General features: G+C 44.1%; 1 pseudogene; it reads left to right on the forward strand.

The window, feature by feature from the left end:
* Window positions 1-3,913: 3,913 nt before the first annotated feature.
* LOC101589686 lies at window positions 3,914-4,238 on the forward strand (annotated as a pseudogene).
* Window positions 4,239-4,544: the final 306 nt, after the last annotated feature.

Here is a 4,544-nt window from a genome sequence, read left to right on the forward strand (position 1 = left end):
ATTCAAAAGTGAGTGGAAAATTCTAGAAGTCTGCTAGAGAAGGCAGGGTAAAATTTCCTCTACTGGGCAAAGTTGAAAGGGATGGGGGACAAGTAAAGATGGTTTTTGTTACATCAGGAGAAGTGTTCATTAAATATCCTGGTTTCATGAGCACTAACTCATTTCCTCTTCATTTTTCTTACAACTGACTTTCCTAACTATGTGTAGGAAACCCGTTTCGGGGTATGGTGGATGATCAACTAGTGGTCAACTTGTAGCACCCAGGTGAACTGAGCCAGCATGGTGCTGTGGATGGTAGGCCCACTTGAGGATTGTTGCCAGCATCATAAGAGGCAGAACTGGAGATGCTGTTGGAAGGCTATCAGGGAAGCTGTTTGGAGAAGCTGTTGGGGAGCTGTTGGAAGCTGCTGGTTCTCCTGGGCTGTTCAGCTGGAGGACCTTGTCATACGGGCTTTCCTGCTGAACTTGGCTGATGGAGGAGGAGCTCAGGACCTTGTTGTCACTGAAGATGGCTGTGCTTCACCTTGAAGGAGCTCTGGACTTCACTTTGAGCATCACTTCCTGGCTCTGGAGGGGAAGAGGGTGCACAGCTCCCGGAGAAGCTTGTTGCACTGGCTTTCCTGAAACTCAGATTTCCTCAGCATCAGAGGAGCTCAGGACCTCACTGTGACTGAGGATGGCTGTGATATACTTTTGTAGGGCGCTGGTCCTTACCTTGAGTGTTGCTTCCTGGTTTGAATTCAGATCCCTCAGCCTCCTAGCACAGGTCCTTTGTCCCACTGGCACAGACTTTTAGCTCTCACTACTGACCTTTGGGCCTTCTCCGTGCAGATCCATTAAATGTGCCTGCATGAGACACTGTCATGGAATCCAGGCCTCCAGCTGGACTCGTGGGAGACCTGGCTGTTGGCTCTCTGTCTTCAGCTGGATTTATGCATGACATTGTCACGGGATCCAGGCCCTCAGCTGAAATTTTTTTGGTTTTAGTGTTTGTATAGATTTCCTGCACTCTTTGTATATGATTCTTTGGGCGATTCATTATAAAATAATCTTATAAAATGTGTCCTGTATTATACTGTTCCCTTTGTAAAACTCCAAACCACAATACTGGGCATATTAATGGATGTGTTCAGGACACAAAGTTTTCCTCTGATGAAATGAGCTTGTTTATCTAACCATTAAGCACTGGCAAAGTGGCTTCCTTATCCTAGGACTTAATACAGCCTTAATATGTTCCTGTTGTTTTGAATCTACAAAAGTAGACTTTATAGACAGCACTTCCCCTGCTCACTTGATTGCATATGCCCTTAAGTTGTATATTCAGGGGCCAGGGATATGGCTCAGTAGAATAAGCGCTTGCCTGGCAAGTGCAAGGGCCTGAGCTCAATCCCCGGTCCTACCAAAAAAAAAAAAAAAAAAAGTTGTATGTTCAAAAGCTTCATTGAAGGGTTTGGCAAATGCTGCCCCACAGCACTGCAAGTGCATCTCTCTTTGGTAGATGAAGGGAGTCTTCTCTTTAAGCCCTAATCCTTGATTCCAGTCAACCTCATGTTATTATTCTTTGCCTCAGCTGCTGGATTGATTTCTCATAGTCTCTAGCTATTTTTAAGAAATTGTTCTCCCCATGATCACTAACCACAAGCCTGTCTTCTATATCTGAGATTCTGTCCCTGTATTGGCTCATTCTGCTGTGGATACTTTCAGTGGATTTTCAATCTCCTGAATATCTGCTTGAATCTGTCTTATGAATTCCCTTTCTTTCCTCAGTAGGCTACTCATGGCTTCCATTATTTTTAAGCTCTTCTTTTTTTCTTTTTACCTATATCTGCTCTAGAGTCACTAAGCATGATTTTCACTGTGGACACCATCTCTGCAGTTCTCTAAGAAATTATTGCTTATTTCATTATTCTAAAGTTTCATTCAATTGCTTTGTTGGTATCACTTCAGGGTGGCTTTCAGATTGTCCCACCTCACTGCTCCTGGGTTTGTCTTTAGTGAACTGGACATCTGGGATTACATCTTATTTAAGTGTCTTCTCAGTTTTTTCTTTTTCTCCTTTTAAGTTTAATTCCTGGTTTGATGCTTATAAATCCCTGTGGTGAATTGCTTTATTGCTATTATTTAGAATGCTTAGGAAATGCTCACTTCTCTGAAGTGACTTCCAGGTGTAGCTGGTTTGGGGGTTCTGAGTCTGATGCAAGAGCCCCCCTCTTCAATTTGTTAAGGATGAGAAATTGCTACCTGCTTTGCCCAGATGAACAATCATCCTAATTTAGCTAAGGCCACTAGTATTCAAGGGAACCAATACTCAAAAGTCTTTGCCTCCTCCTCCCAAATGCTGGCATGCTACCAATTGAATGGCTCGTGTTTCAGAAGCAAGGAAATTTGTTTGTGAACACAGAAAACAAGATTTCCTTAAATAAAAATCCCCAAGGGAAAGAAGGGAGTGGTGGCAGGGGAGGGGCAGAATGGGACTAGCCAGTGGAGGACTAACAGTTGAGGAGGTTTCACTTTTTGTGCAGGTAAAAAGCCAGGGAATATCAGGGTAGAAGGAAGACAGGAAAGATTAATCTGTACCCAAACTACACTAGCTAGTTAGATTAGAGCAAGGTACATTTTTCCACTGGGACAAGAAAAGATGCATATAGTAACAAGCTAGGCAATAACACAGCTGTAATGAATAAGTCTGCACAAACTGTGCCCAAATAGATCTCAGAAAATTCTCAAAGAAGGCAGAACACATTTACACAAATGTTCAGAGACAAGGGTCTCTTACTGAACAAAAACACTCCTTTCTCTCAGCCCATCATGTCACTGATGGGACCTCATGGGTGCTTTGATTTGTGTCTAGATGTCCTCCCAAAAGTTCATGCAGTCATGGGATAGGCTTCTAGAGATTTTTATCGACCCATGGTTCAGCACTGGGATCATGGGTATGAGTGGTACACCCACCCTGGGGCTAGAAGCCTGCATATAATGTGAGGGAGGAAAAAACATACTTGCTCACTGTTCCTCTATTTTTGCTCTTGTTGCTTTAACTATTTTCTACCACCATGAACTGTTGCTTTCTGCCATGTGCCACTCTGCCATGGAGCCAGATGAGTATGAATTGAAATCTCCACAAACTGTGAGCTAAATAAACCTTTCCCTCTAAACTTTGGGTATTGAATGTTTTGTTTCAGCAATGAGACAAAAGTCACCAAGACAGAATTTGGTACCAGAGAAGTGGGAACACTGCTGTGTGACTGTACCTGACCATGTGGTTCAAGGGCCTATGAGAATGGTTGTGGGAAGAGTTCAGAAAGGTTCAGTCAGAGACATCCCCTGACAGAGTAGAGGTGGAACATCTTAGGCTGTTCTGTGTTGGAGTTTATGATCAGAGCTCAAAAGACCAGAATGCTGACAGAACTCTGCTGGTAAAGACCAGGTTGGGGAGGTTTCTGCTGGGAAGAAGGACTACATTGATTGTTGGACCCCAGATTATGTGTGTTATGGCTTGGCAGAAAGTTTGCCTGCATTTTGTTCATGTCCAGAGATTGCCTGAGACTGAGATGAAGAGCAACAGACTAGTTAATCTAGTAAAAAAAGTTTTAAGGCAGTCAAATGTTGAAACAGTGGCATGGCTATTGTTGGGGTTTTTAGCCAGATTTATGTTGAGAATCAAGAACAAAGAGCCCAGCAGGATGATTTAAAATGTTGTGAGTTTGGCCAGAAAGGAAACTCCAGTAAATCTGTGGTCTACAAAGATACAGCTGAGGAGATCTTGTTTGCTAAAAAGGGAGAGGGAATATAAGGGAATATAAATGATAGCCTGAGGGCATCAAAAATAGCAGCAGGCGTGCACAGGGCCCTTTGTACCCGAGTGTTGTACTTGTGCTTACACAGTACAGCCAGAGTACCAGGATGACCTAGTTCACTGACAGAGCTATGATGTTGACCAGGTTCCTGGACCCACACTACCAGGAGCTGGCTAAGAACTGGACCCTGACAGCCACCACGTGGGGTGCTGTGGGTGTTGTGGGGCTGGTGTGGGCCACTGACTGGTGGCTGATCCTGGACTGGGTACCATCAATGGCAAGTTTAAGAAGGACGATGAGCTACCCCTTTCAGATCCCTGTGGCATCCAGCAGTGCCAGATCCTCCCAGCACAGTGCCCACTGCATGCAGAGAGCCCTAAGGACAGATACGAAGGAAGCCCACGGCACAGCCTGGGACTGTCTCTGCTGCTCAACACTTGATATTGCAATGCTCTGAGCATTGAACTTCACTGTCAAACCTCAAAAAAAAAAAAAAAAGCAGCAACAAATCTCCACCTTTTGGAGCCTCAAACCTGTAAAAATGAAAAACTCTCCTCTGAGGAGAAAGGCAGAGTGTCATGCTCCTGCATGGCGGCAGTAGCTGTGCCAGGTTTCAGAATGGCAGAGCCACAGTTAATGCTTATTCTTTTCTCTTATTATGAATCTCTTGTAGCTCCCCCCCCCATGTTACTTGCATATATCTGGTAATCTAAACAACTGATGTAAAGACAACACTATGCAATACAA

Source organism: Octodon degus, unplaced genomic scaffold (assembly GCF_000260255.1).
Source record: "Octodon degus isolate 3935 unplaced genomic scaffold, OctDeg1.0 scaffold00070, whole genome shotgun sequence".
In the NCBI taxonomy this organism is placed as follows: domain Eukaryota; kingdom Metazoa; phylum Chordata; class Mammalia; order Rodentia; family Octodontidae; genus Octodon; species Octodon degus.